This window comes from Mauremys reevesii, linkage group 23, assembly GCF_016161935.1.
Source record: "Mauremys reevesii isolate NIE-2019 linkage group 23, ASM1616193v1, whole genome shotgun sequence".
Classification (NCBI taxonomy): Eukaryota; Metazoa; Chordata; order Testudines; family Geoemydidae; genus Mauremys; species Mauremys reevesii.
This window is the reverse complement of record NC_052645.1, coordinates 8,897,163-8,911,498: the sequence shown is the minus strand read 5'-3', so window position 1 is coordinate 8,911,498 and position 14,336 is coordinate 8,897,163. Positions and strand designations below refer to the sequence as shown.

The 14,336-nt window shown below is 53.8% G+C and overlaps 1 long non-coding RNA gene across 1 annotated transcript; it reads left to right on the top strand.

Moving 5' to 3' along the window:
- Nucleotides 1–9,614: 9,614 nt before the first annotated feature.
- LOC120389006 lies at nucleotides 9,615–13,732 on the top strand. Its single transcript, XR_005590707.1, has 3 exons — nucleotides 9,615–9,710; nucleotides 12,717–12,795; nucleotides 13,471–13,732. It is a non-coding gene; the product is annotated as an uncharacterized LOC120389006 (long non-coding RNA).
- The last annotated feature ends 604 nt before the right edge of the window (nucleotides 13,733–14,336 follow it).

The following is a 14,336-nucleotide window of genomic DNA, read 5'->3' as shown; positions in this document are numbered from 1 at the left end:
GAGGGGCATGGTCAGAGCTGTGTGTGGGGAGCCCAGGACTGGAATAGCAGGAAGGCTGCAGGTCGGGATTGAGATGTATTGGCAGAGCTGGAGTGGGGCTCAGAGCTGGAATTCCCAGGGTGCTGTGGGGCAAGGTTGAAGGGCTCTGGCAGATCTGTGGGCAAAGGGGCGCTGGGAGAGCTGTGGGTCAGGATGGAGGGGCACTGGCACAGCTGTGGGGGGCCCATGGAGGGCTGAGGGTCTGGATTACAGGGCACTTGGCTGTAGGACAGACTATTGGGCTCTGGCAGAGCTGAAGGGGAGGGGTAGGCAGGGCTCTGGGTCAGGAGCGAGGGTGCTGGCAGAGCTGGGTGAGGGCCCAGGGGGCTGGGCGTCAGGCAGGGTGACCAGGTGCCCGGTTTTGGAATGGAACACCCAGTCCAAAAGGGATCCTGGCAGCTCCAGTCAGCACCGCTGACCAGGCCGTTGCATGGTGATGCAGTGGGGCTGGCAGGCTCCCCGCTAGCTGCTGTGCCACGGACCATGGCTCCCGGGTTGGGAAGCAGCCAGCATGCTACTAGCCCAAGGGACTGCTGGGGGGGGAGTGGGGGTGCTGTCCCGCCCCCACCCTCAGGCACAGCTCCCATTGGCTGGGGCAGGGCAGGGGAGGAACTAGCGCCACTGGAGCGCTCAGCTGGTGGCTGTTAGGGGTCGCGTGGCACAGGCCTCTCCCGCTGGCTTGAGCTGTGCCACGTGCTCTGCGATGAACCGTGGTCGGTCGCCCCACCACTGGCACCCAGGAGTTGGAGGTGTGTGTATCCCCATCTCCGAGTGCTGGGAATGGGGCTTCACCCCCATCCCCCTCACTGCATCCCTCCCCCATCCCATCCCACCCTGCCCCCCACACCTACCCATCCCAGCCCTGTACCCCTTACAGCGCTCTCCACCCATCCTCTCCACCTCCCAGAGCCGCCACCCCATGTCCCTGACCCCTGCACCCCATTCACCTCCATACACTGCTGCACTCCCATTATGTCCCTATACACCCTGTGCATCCTCATCCACCTCACATACCCCCCACACCCCCACCTCTCTCCTTCACTGCCCCCTCTCACCCCACCCTGCTCTCGTCCTTGGCCTCTTTCCCTCCCCATCCTCTCTCCTCCACCCCTATCTTTTCCCCTCCAGCCCACCCTCCTCCCTTCCTGGCTAGGTGATTTAGGCAGCCCCTGGAAAAGTGCATGAAAAAGTGTCTCTGTGTGCATGCATGCACTGTATGTGTGTAAGAGACCGTGTGTCTTTGTGTAGGGAGGTGCGTGTATTGCCACGTGTGTATACCTGGCTGAATAAAATTTGCAGCCTAACTCTTTGACTTTTATTCCTTTTGCTGGCTTGCACACAAAAAAATGGCTGACATAAAATGTATTATTTCTCAAAAGGTGAATGTTGTTGACTAGTAATTGCAGAAGAGCCGACAGAGCAGACATTTCTCCCCACCTTTGTCTAGCTACATTATAAACTCTTTGTGGCAGACTCTCTTTTTATGTGTATGTCCAGCACCTACCACCCTGGAGCCCTGGTCTTAGCTGGCGTCTCTAGGCACAAAACAGTTGTAATATTAAAAGTGTGGAAGTCTATGTGTTCGTGAGGGCTAGATATGTGCACATGAATACACGTGTGTATCTGCATGTAGGGGTGGGAGTCAGTTTCTACAGATTTAATTGTATAGGTACCTGGACAGGTGCATTTCTGTGGTTGTGCGCTATGAATTTGTATTTGGGCTTCAGGAGTGGGCCTTTAATGGGCCCATTGCAGCTGTGATAATGTGTGGTCCTAACAGGGTGACCAGATGTCCCCATTTTACAGGGACAGTCCCGATTTTGGGGGCTTTTTCTTATATAGGTACCTATTACCCCCCCACCCCCGTCCCGATTTTTCACACTTGCTGTCTGGTCATCCTAGGTCCTAATTCCACACATAAAATTACAATAACTTTAGTGAATAAAAAACATGGAGATGGTTATGAAAAATGGGAAGAGGGGAGGGAAAGAATCATGAAAACCTTTGTGAAATTTCATTTTTTTAAATTACCCTTTTTGACTACTTTGCTGCCAGCTCTAGCGTCCTGTAACAAATAACACTTGATCTTAGCATAATACATCTATCAAAACAATACATATGCCTGTCTGGGCCTTTCAGTGAAAATGAGTACGTGAGCGAGGGTGGGGGATAGCAAGTGACGGAGGGAGGGGGAATGGAGTGAGTGGGCGTGGGGCTTTTGGAAGGGGCGGGGCGGGGGCCGGGCCTCAGAGAAGGTGCAGGGAAGTGGGTGGGGCAAGGATGTTTGGTTTTCTGGAATTAGAAAGTTGGCAACCCTAGTGAGGGCTCGGGGGGGCTGTGGGTTGGGATGGAGGGGGAGCCGGGAGGGCCCGGGGGCTGTGGGTCGGGACGGAGGGGGAGGCCGGGAGGGCCCGGGGGCTGTGGGTCGGGACGGAGGGGAGGCCGGGAGGCCCGGGACGGAGGGGAGCCGGGAGGGGGGACAGAGGGGAGCCAGGGAGGGCCCGGCAGGGGCTGTGGGTCAGGACAGAGGGGAGCCGGGAGGGCCCAGGGGCTGTGAGTCGGGACGGAGGGGAGCCGGGAGGGGGACAGAGGGGAGCCGGGAGGGCCCGGGGGCTGTGGGGGGCTGTGGGGCGGGACGGAGGGGGTGCCGGGAGGGGGACAGAGGGGGGAGCGGAGGAGGCCGGGCGGGGCTGTGGGTCGGGACGGAGGGGAGGCCGGGAGGGCCCGGGGGCTGTGGGTCGGGACGGCGGGGGTGCCGGGGAGGGCCCGGGGGGGGCTGTGGGTTGGGACGGAGGGGGAGCCGGGGAGGGCCCGGGGGGGGCTGTGGGTCGGGACGGAGGGGGAGCCGGGGAGGGGGACAGAGGGGGAGCCAGGGAGGGCCCGGCGGGGGCTGTGGGTCGGGACGGAGGGGGAGCCGGGGAGGGGGACAGAGGGGGAGCCAGGGAGGGCCCGGCGGGGGCTGTGGGTCGGGACGGAGGGGGAGCCGGGGAGGGCCCAGGAGTGCAGACATGTTGCAGAGCAGTGGCTGGGGAACCTGCCGCGCTGCTCTTGGCTTTGGTTAGTGCTTCTCCTCCATCCAACACAACATTGGCTCCGCACCATTCGGGAGGAGCAGGACTGGCCCAGACCCTGCTCTGGCTCCTGCCGCCTGGCCTCTCCCGGTGATCGATCGCTGTCTCGCTGCCTGTGAGGGATGGCAGCAGGAGCTTTGATAAATGAGCTAAAAGGTCGTCTGGATTCACCGGCGCTTTGACAACTGCCTCTGGCTCTGCTGCTGGGGGCTATTTTGTACCTTCTAGCAGCAAAACCCTTTGGTGAATCACAGCAAGGGCCCGTGCGCTGTCTCAGGGCAGTGGGGCAGGAGAGGGGGGACTATTTTTCCTTTCCAAAGATGCAGAAGCATGTTAAAGGGGAAGTGAAGCAGCGGAAATGTGATCACTCATTCCTGGATTTTCTGTTTATTGCCTTGCTCAAGGCACCAATTGCCTCCGCTCAGCAGTGGCTATGGGCTCACCCGCCCTGCACAGCAGTCAGCCGTGGCAAAATGTGCAGGGCAAGGGAGACCCAGGCTTAATGTTGGGTCGCTGACTGTTGTTGCTAAACAAACCAGAAGGGGGAGCCAAAACAATGTGTTTGCATAGGTCCTACATAAACTGTGCTAATTGCTTGTTTTGTTTCTTTTAAATTTCTACACTGATGGGTGGAAAAGGTTTTATTTCTGTTTATCAACTTGAATAAAGAAGGCACTTCCCACCAGATGAGAATAATTTCAAGGTTGGTCAGATTTGGAGCCTAATCTGTGTTTGAGAGATCTTTCCCAACAGGACCTTGCCTCCGGCAGTGACCAATGCCTGGGGGTACAGTGGAAGCTGAAAACTCTTAGTAGTGGACGTGACCAATTATACAGCAGAGTCAGTCTCCAGGCAACCTAACGAGCAAAGCTGGCCTGTAGTAGGCTGCCTAATTGGTTACACCCCGACTAGTTGGAAAAGTCAGCAAACCAGCTCTGAAACTCAGCACCAGCAACAATTCAGTGGTTACTCAAAGCATTTACCCCCAGCTACCCTGAGATCGCTTCTGTGCCTGCTTGTTCCAGCACTGCCTTGCTTTGCCTTGCTCCATGTAAACCAGTTCTGATTTTGGCTCTGGCCTCTGACTCCTGCTCCAGCTATGAGGTATGACTGGCCACATCCCAGTCACGTGACAGTAGCAAATGGAAGGTTAGTTCCTTTCCTGACCCCTGGAAGGCATCCGCTGGTACCTTGAAGCGGGAAGTCACCCTCAGCTCTCACAATCTTTGCACAGAGTAGGGTGACCAGACAGCAAGTGTGAAAAATTGGGACGGGGGTGGGGGGTAATAGGAGCCTATGTAAGAAAAAGCCCCAAATATCAGGACTGTCCCTATAAAATCGGGACATCTGGTCACCCTAGCACAGAGGGTCAGAAAGTCATCAGTCCCCTGCTCTTGTCTTACTCCCTCTGCAGCAGGAAGTTCCATCAGTTTGTGGGCTACTTTGATTTCTTGTTTGTCTGTTTAAAATGTGTTGCCTTTTAAACCTGTGAGTGCTTCTGTTGTTCTCGTACTGTCTGGTGGGGAAATTGCAGTGGGTAGAGCTGGTCAAAATTTTCTTGACAGAATAGTTTTGCATTCGAAAATGCAGTCTCATCAGAATGGAAACATTTTGTAGGAATGTGTCTAATTTCAACAACATTTTCAATAGGAAAAACTGAACTGATAATGTCAAAATGTTTCATTTCAATAAGGTAAAAACACTTTCTTTTGACTCTCATTTCAAGTCATTTTGACTCATATTATAGTAAATATAAATAATATATTTAAATTCATATTTGTTTTTTAGTGTTGAAACATACGTTTTCACTTTGTTGAACCTAAATGTTTGGATGGGTCTAAATAAAAAAATTTTCAGAATTTTTGTTCCACAGGAACTTTCAAAGTTTTGGCTTCTTGCTCCAATCGGTAATGAAAACAAATTCTGAAATATCAGAATTTCCTGTAGAATGGAAAGTCCATTCCCTGCCCAGCTGTGTCACTGGATGATGTGGAGTCAATCGGGAATTAGAGATCCAGCCCTTGCCCATAGGGCCTGTGCTGTGTGCTCGCAAAGCCCTGGGCTTTCCCAACTGGTGTATCCCCAGAATGGCTGTTCATTAGTTGCTTCCAAGTAAATTCCCCTTATTGTCTTGGTGCCCGGTGAGGTATATTATTCGGATGACACAAAGCCTGCTCACTCTATAAGCAGAGCTAATAAAGCTCAGTCCCTGGGGGCAGAAGATTCTTCTTTAATCACCATGTCAATAGAGCAGGACATTGCCTCCTTCAGGCTGTGGGTCAAGCACAAGACTTATACAATCGACTCTTTTCATTCGCAGGATGTAATTGATGTTATCATGCTCCTTGCCTCCCTCAAAATGTCCTGGAGCTAACATGTGTCCTTCTGAGTCCTTGTGAACACACTGGATCAAATCCCAAGCTGCTTCCGCTGCTGCCTCCTATGAGAGTGCTTCCGGGAGCTTGATTATCCCTTTGACTACTGGGATCAGGAGGGTGAGATTCAGAGATGAGGACATTTTTCTCCCTTCCATAATAATTGGGCTTCCTTTATTCCCATCGTCTCTATGGCAGGGATAAAGACAGAACAGCCCAGCCAATGAGGGAGCTGGGCTGGTTAGGGAGGAGAACGACACCTGCCCCATCCTCTTGGCTCTCCCTGCTGCTCCAAATCTGTCTCTCCAGCCAAGATGCGTGCAGTGCGGAAACAACCCATCCGGCTCGCTGGATGAGATCAACACATTCTCGAGTCACAGGTAGGCGATGGCTCTTTGTGTCCAGCCGGGCAGGTAGGAATGAGAACCTGGGGTGAGTCCGCAGGTGTCAAGTCAGGAGGGAGCCAGAATAACACCACATTCAAGGGGTCTATGGCTGGAGTTTCAAGGTGTTGAGCTCCCACAGCTCGACAGAAGCTTCATGGGAGCCGTCGGTGCCCAGCACATTTGGAAATCAGGCTGGAGGTGGTTGCGGGTGGGGGGGTTTCCCCTGCTGGCCTGGGATAGGAAGTGGATCCTTGTGGCTGGAGTGAATTTCACCCTCAGTTCCCCACCCGCAAGACGGGGGTGAAAAGATTCACCTTGCTGACGGAGCTGCTGTGAGGGTCAGGCTCATGGCTGTGGGATGCAATGGGGCCCAAGGAAAGTGAACGAATACAGGGGCAGACAGACCGAGCCTGCTGGTGCTGCAGGACGCGTGCACACCTGCTGCAGAATTTCCCCATCCCCGCAGAGGAACGGGCTGCTCTCTAAGCCGAGGCCTAGCTGTCAGCATCTCCTTCTACGGCATCCGACCCTGGGGATGGATCGCCAAGGCAGGGTATGTCTCCCCTGCCATTAAAGGTGTGACTGCAGCATGCGCTACCACGCCCAAGCTAGTTTGGATTTAGCTGGCTCAAGTAACAATAGCAAGGAGTCTGGGATGCTGCCCATGTTGCTGCAGGTTCACTGCTCTTGTTAGTTAAGCTAGATCAAAGCTAGCTTGGGTCGGTCGACACATGCTGCAGTGACACCTGTGACTTCAGCATCACCATCCCCTCTGCCTGCTCTCCCTTGCAGCATGCCCTGTCCCTGGGGCCCACGAACACCTCCCAGGTGCTGCACTTTCATTGTGGAGGTTCCGGGCAGTTAATCCCTGGCCTTGATAACTGATCAGCCACTAAGAAAGCGCCTGGTGGATCCCAACAGTTTGCAGTCTAATCCAGAACAGGTCAAGGAGACAGGGGGCTGCTTAATGAGAGCTAATTGTGTTGCATAAATCTGAATAAATACAGCCTGCAGCAAAGCCGATGCACTGGGTGGCTATTGGCGACCCTGGGATTGGGGCCAGCCAGCTGGGCTTCCACTCCTACAGGGCAGCTGGTTCCTTTCTGGGCTTTCTAAGCAGGGTTCATTTCCTGTAGGCTTAGAGCGGCCTCTGCTTCACCGGGCTCCCAGGGTCACAGGGAAGGGTTTCCTGAGAAAATCCTTCTAATGAGGATATTTGAGGGTGTGATAAAAATAGAGCTAGTGAAATGCACTGGCATCTATGGAGTCCATATGAGAGAGACAGAGCTGTCTAGTACCCAGGCCTGTGGGGGCCAGGAACCCCATAGCTCTCACCTGCCCTGACTTCCGCCACACACAGGGCTTCTGGTTTTCAGGGTTTATTAATTTCATTGGGGGGGGGGGTTATTTTTAGCAATTTTGAAGTTCTATGTAGATATCCAAACATTGGGGTTTTCCGGGGCTTTCTCTCTGATCCAGTATGAGAAGATTTTTATCAAGTACTTCCTAAAATTCTTGTCTAAATAAGAACTACTTTAATTATTATATGTATAAAAATGGGGTACACCAGGGGTCAGCAGCCTTTCACAAGTGGTGTGCCGAGTCTTCATTTATTCACTCTGATTTAAGGTTTTGCGTGCCGGTAATAAATTTTAATGTTTTTAGAAGGTCTGTTTCTAGAAGTCTGTAATATATAACTAAACTATTGTTGTATGTAAAGTTAATAAGGTTTCAAAATGTTTAAGAAGCTTCATTTAAAATTAAATTAAAATGCAGAACCCCCCGGACCGGTGGCCAGGACCTGGGCTGTGTGAGTGCCACTGAAAATCAGCTCGCGTGCCGCCTTCGGCACCTGTGCCATAGGTTGCCTACCCCAGGTGTACACATTGTTTGAAGCTTTGTATCCTTGTTACTGAACCGCTGGTTTAGTGTTCAGTGTGTTTGTTCCTTCGTGGGCTTTAACATGGTGTTGTTTCAAACAGCCCTAATGTTTACGCACTCCAGCAGGGTCTACATGGACCCATTAGTGCGCTTTAGAAACCACACCCCCGTAGTCTGCATCACTGCTCTGCGGAGCTAAGCCCTTCAATACGAGCCAAGGAGCAGAGGCATTGCCTGCATAAACAAACTGCTCTGGGAAAGGGGTGAAGTCAACACAAACACAACACAACACAAACTGAGTCACCCCCTCCAGTGTTTTTTCTGATGTTTAGTGGAGAAACACTAACTGTTTGGGGTTTTTTTGGGGGGGGGGGTGACAAAGTGGGAATTTCCCCTTGTTATGTTGTATGTGAGTCTTACTGTTGACCCTATGTGAGTTTTACCATTTTGCATGAATACGGTGTGCCTCAGTTTCCCTGTGTGCTGCACCAGTATCTTGGTGGTGGGAATAGGGGTGTGTGACTTTGGCTGAGACCTCTGGGGCAGGTGTGCTATGGCCGGTGCCCTTCGTAACCTGAAACCCAGGAGGGGGATGCGACCAGGTGACTCTTTGCCTGGGAAGCGAGAGGAGGAGGAAGAGCAACAGGGGTGTTGGCGGCAGGGGCGGCTCTAGACATTTCGCTGCCCCAAGCACGGTGGCATGCCGCGGGGGGTGCTCTGCCGGTGGCCGGGAGGGCAGCAGGCGGCTCCGGTGGACCTCCCGCAGGCGTGCCTGCCGCCCTCCTGGCGACCAGCAGAGCGCCCCCCGCGGCATGCCGCCCCAAGCACGCGCTTGGCGTGCTGGGGCCTGGAGCCGCCCCTGGTTGGAGGTGCGGGGCTGGGAGCTGGCAGTCTGCAGTGTGGGACTGGACGAGGGGGAGTGCAGGGCGTCTAGCCCAGCACTCTTCAAGGTGGACTTGGCTGAAAGTCACTGATTTCTGTGCTAACAAGTTCTGTTCTACGCCGTGTTCCTGTCGAATAACAAACCTTCTGTTTTAGTGACTGGCTGAAAGTCGCGTCTGACTGCGGAGCTGGGGGGCAGGGCCCTCTGGCTTCCCCAGGAGCCCTGCCCTCGCGGACTCGCTGTGGGAAGCGCACGGAGGGGCAGAGGATGCTGAATGCTCCAAGGTCAGACCCAGGAAGGTCAAAGTGGTGTAAGTTTCTTGCCCTGGAGACAGTCTGCTCAGAGAGAGGAGGCTCCCCCACGAGTCCTGACTGCCTTCGTATGGAGTAGTTCCAGAGCATCGCCTTGTGACTCCGTCACAGGGGGTGTACCATGGATATTTGATTAGTTAAAACATGAAATCAGAAGCTCTCTGTATAGACCAGAACCGATGACACTGCGGTTCTTTCCCTGGCTCTGCCACGGGTGTGCTGTCATGGTCAAGTTACTTAGACTAAAACATTCCCAGAGTGGTCTCTAGTTCTGGGGATCTAAGCTCAGATCCCCTGGGTTGGATTTTCAGAAGTGCTGAAGCCAATGGGAGCTGCAGCCGCTCAGCACCTCTGGGAATCAGGCCCACGCTGTCTGAGACTGGGCTCCTGAAACCTTACACACCCCAACAGGTCACTTCTGAGGACACCTGCTGGGTCTCAAACACCATGAAATGGGGAACAATAGTCACACTTCCCCCATCCTAGGGGCCATAAATAATCACCTGCAGATCCCTGCGCATCATAAACACAAGGCAGTAAATCTAGTGATGTCACAGGAACACCCGGCACTGTGACCCTTGCACCACAGAGTCTGGCTTGCCAGAGTTTGGTTTCCTTAATACCCAATTGTAAATAATTAAAGAACTAGCTAAGGTCTGGGGCTGGATGGTGCTTGCCGCGCCCCCTGGCCCATCTATGCTGGGCAGGGCAGAAATGCAAGTCTAGTGAGAACCCTGTTTGCTGGCCTGGGGCCTGATTCTGAGGTCAGTGCAGAGTAAGCGCCCTGCAGTCACTGTTAGCTCACGGTGAGACTGAGAGTAGGCCCCCCCCCATGTGTGGTTTGCCATGTATTCCACAGCGTCCCCTGCAGGGGGAGGCAATTCATGCCGCTGTGCCTGCTTTTCTTTGAGAATTTAGACGAGGGAAAAGTATTTGAGTGGCAGCCCTGTCAGTCACTCAGCTCATACAGCACAACTAGACTGATCGGCTGCACTTCTGGGCTGTGGCTGGATTTGCATGGGAGTGCATTTGTGACAGTCTCTGCTATTATGGTCACCCCTTTCACAAGACTGCACTGCATTAAGCTGAGCTGCTTTGAATCTTTCCCAGCGAACCGTGAGAAACCTTGTCTGGCCTTCTGGGCACGGGGGGCGGGAATTGTGGGAAGGCACTGGAGGACTATCAGCACTCAAGTTGTTTAGGCTGCGTCCTCACCCCAAAGTGGGCAGGTTATCAGCCTGATGTAAGTGGCACCTGAATTTTAACTCACCACAGTGACCTGCTGTGTCAGCTAGGGAAGGGAAGGGGGCACGGAGGAGAAAGGAGAGTGGAAAGCGACATCTCAGTTTCCAGCCACAAGGGATTAAGCAAAGTTTTCTAAAGAGCTAGACCAAATTGTTTCAAAGCTGTCCGAGGTCCCTCTTCTCTGACACATTACCTGCTCTTTAGCTGCCCGGTCAGCCATGCTGCTATCCCCCGAGGCAGTCTGTCCTTCCAGCTCAACGTTATACAAGGGCTTGTAAAAGACTGGCCAGAACACCCAGGGCCTTGGCTGGGCTCCTCTTAGTGCAGAGTAGTTACAATCCAAACAAATACATGCAGGAAGTGCTGGTATTATGATGCCAATAGGTAACCAAGCTCTGCCGCTCCTGCTCCCCTTAGGTTGGCAGCGTATTCCCTGCTGATTCTCATTCCTGGCTCTCTAGTCTCAAGGGGCCAAATTCAACCCAGCTGTAACTTCACTGACATCGCTGGAGTTTACCCCAGGGACGGGATTGGCCTAGGGTTCCTCGGTAGAAGCGCCTTTGTTTCCTGGCTCCAAACAGACATGGTCGCAGCCCAGGAAACTGGGCAAAGGTTTAAACGCAGCTCCTGTGAGAAAAGGCCCCAGCAGAAAATCCATTTCAACCCCAGCCTTTTATATCCCTTACAGCTGATTTCCCAGCCCCTAGCCCAAACCCCTTGCTTCATGGCGCAGCCCAATACTGCTCACTCCTAGGAGGTGTGAAGGCTTCGCTATTGGAAGCTGTCACAGCTTGTCTTGTTATTCAAACCTCCTCCACCAAACCCTCCTGTATGTTCGCTGTCTCCCAAAGCCAGAAAACACAGCCACGGCTGAGGATCCACCAGGGCTGAGCCTCTCAGCGAGCGAGGGTTGTGGTACAGAAGGTAGATGCAGGTAACAGACACAGTGACTCTCTGTGTGAGGTGGTGTTGTAGCAGTGTCAGTCCCAAGATGTTAGACAGACAAGATGGGTGAGGTGAGATCTGTTATTGGGGAACTAGGACTAGAAACTCAATCCCTCAGCTTCAAACACACGAACCTGCTAGCCGAGGGCGAGCTCCCTTAGCTAGCTATGGCCACAGGGGATGGCCACTAAAGACCAACGACATTCCCTTAAACGCACAAAGAGCCTTCCTAAGCAGCTCTGACTCCTGTCGGCTTCATAGGAAGCTGGAGACTCCCAGCAGCTCCCAGGAGGGGCTCAGCAGCTGGCAGGATGAGGCCTGGTATCGGTAATGACATGGTGGGACCCCACAGCCCATTCTGAGAGTCTCCAATGTTATCAAGGCTCAATGGGCCAAGACTAGAGGTGACAGTGTCAGACTCACTCCCAGGATTCCTAATGTTATTTTAACTCTCTTTCACTCTCTCATATTTCATTTTCCTCGGTTATTCCAGTCAGAGCCCATCTGGCTTTCTTAGCAAGCTGCTCACTTCACTCCAAGGTGCCTCTGTTCTAATCGGAGCACGGGGCCATGCCAGAATCTCGCTATCGGATTTTAAATTGGAGCAAAGAGGCATTAGACTCGGTTTGTGATGGCTGGGATTTCACCTGCCCTGTGAACAGAAAGCCCACAAGCCAGGGCGATCGGAATGCAATAAGAAACTCTGCAGTGACACCCCCATAAGCACCAACCCACTGTGTGAGCTCACGGAGGGAGAGGAATAGTTTTGGGTGGACCCAGGGGACAGAACGAGGAGCCAAGGGATGAGAGTAAAGGAAAATTAGGAGCATTTCCTAACAGGGAGAATCTGGGAGGCTGTGGATGGTAAAAGCAGGGATACTTCTGAGACAGATGTGGGACTTGTATTAATTTACAGGGCTTATCTTGGCTAAAGATGTTACCATAACCCAGTCACTATCCAACACCACACAGTGTTAAACAAGGGTCGCATTTTGGTACATGGAGACCTCAGCCTGCATAGCACCATGGCAAAAACACCATTCACATTTTTAATCTTTAATTAAAGTTTTTTTTTTTAAAAAAAAGGAAAAATCAGTGAAAGCCTTTGAAATGGCAAGTATTAGAAAAGGCGCCATTTTAACAGCAGCCCTTGTTCCCTTTCCCTGTAGCTGGAGAGAGTTTTTAGGAGGAAAATCCCCCTGGTTTGACAGTCTCGCATGGTGACAACTGGCCTTTTGGGGGAAGGAGATGGGCTGGAGCTGCTGCTGTTACAACCCAAACCCGTTTCATGCCAGCTGGTGTCTGGGACTCAGCTGGAGCTGGTTGAGCTGGTGATGTCACCTGGGTCCCTCTCTTTGATCTAATCTTTGGCCTGGACATGGTGAGGGCGGCATCCATGCTGGTGAAGCTCACTCCAGTAGCTAATTTTTCTCCCCAAAGTCTTCCTTTAAGGCCGCACCCAGGGACTGGTGGATTGAACAGCCCATCCCCTTGGTATCTTTTCCGTGAATTAAGCCTAGTTTCTGACACACCAATTTTGGTTCACTGCTTTCTGGTCCCACACGGTTCTTGTTTACCAGGCATGATCCGAACACAGCCCTCGATCCCAACTAAGCCCTGCTTTAGCCCTGCTGTGCCACCGACCGGGAGCTGCCTGAGGTAAGTGCCGCTTAGCTGGAGCCCGCACCCCCTGCCCCAGGTCAGAACCTCCTCCTGCACCCAACTTCCTCCCAGAGCTCTCACCCCCTCCTGCACCCCTTACCCCAGCCTTGAGCCCCCTCCCAGAGCCTGCACCCCCACCTGCACCCCAACCTCCTGCCTCAGGTCAGAACCCCCTCCCACACCCTGCACCCCCTACCCCAGCCTTGAGCCCCGTCCCAGAGCCTGCACCCCACATCCCCTGCCTAAGCCCTCTTCCGCACACAAACTCCCTCCTAGAGCCCACATCCGACACCCCGTCCCACACTCCAACCCCCTGCCCTGAGCCCCCTCCCACATGCCAAACTCCTCAGCCCCAGCCGCACTGCAGAGCCCGCACCCACAGCTGGAGCCCTCACCCCCTCCTGCATCCCAACCCCTTGCCCCAGCCCAGTGAAAGTCAGTGAGGGTGGGGGAGAGCAAGCGATGGAGGGAGGGGGGCTGGAGTGGGTGGGGGCAGGGCCTCAGAGACCTTGGGGAAGAGGGTGGGGCAAAGGTGTTCGGTTTTGTGCAGTTAGAAAGTTGGCAACCCTAGGACATCTGCAGATTTGCAGGGCTGCACAGGTAGCTCTGCGTACAGCCGGTTCCCTCTTTTCAGTCCTTTCTCTCATGTTATGCTTTATTCCCTCTATTAAGAGTAAACTGCAGGGTGGGGTGAGGAGGCCGACTGGGCACTGCCCACCACTGGTCACCACTCCCGAAGGGAAGAACCACCGGTGCCAAACCCAGTCGGACCTGCTGGCTAAGCACAGTAGATCTGCAAGGGCCTGGTCTCAGAGTGGGGGAACTGTGTGATCCCACCCCCAGGAGAGGTAAAGACACCAGGCCTAACACCTGAGGCGTGCACTGGGAGAGGCCAGAGGGGCAGCCAGCCCTGCAACCATGACCGCCCTATTGCTGGAGCCACTTAAAACGCTGAACAAAGCAGTGGAAAGTCCCCGCTGGGAACATTTCTACACGGTGGGGGGCATGAGCTGATCTCTCATTGGGCTTTGCCAGCATCTGTGATGGGGAACACTGTGCAGAACTGCTCCATTTGTTCATGCAGGGTGTGCTCTGAAACCAGGAAACGGCTTCCCGGAAACACCGTCCCATTCCTTGCACGGCATGAGAGACGGGGGAACTGAGACAGAGACTTCAGTCTAATCTGGCGTTTGCACCGGTGCTGCTCCCCCACTAACTCCCCCACTAACTCCAGGCTGTGACTGAGAACGTGTGAGTGGCTGGGTGTCCCTGAGTCCTAGAGACTCATCTGCCCTCTCGTCTCTGACCTGTCTCAATGTACTAGCTCCTTGGGAACCTCCGAGATGGCTCGTGTGGCTGGACACACACAGTCAGCGTAGAACCCAGTACCAGCCGTACAACCCTGCTAAGGGGCGGAGACAAAACAAGACACACCCACTGTTAGGAGTCCTGGTGTGCGGGGGGGTCACGCTTGGTCAAAGATTGTAGTGTGAAGAGTTCCTTAGATAAGGCCTCATATAGCAATTTCCACCCCCAAG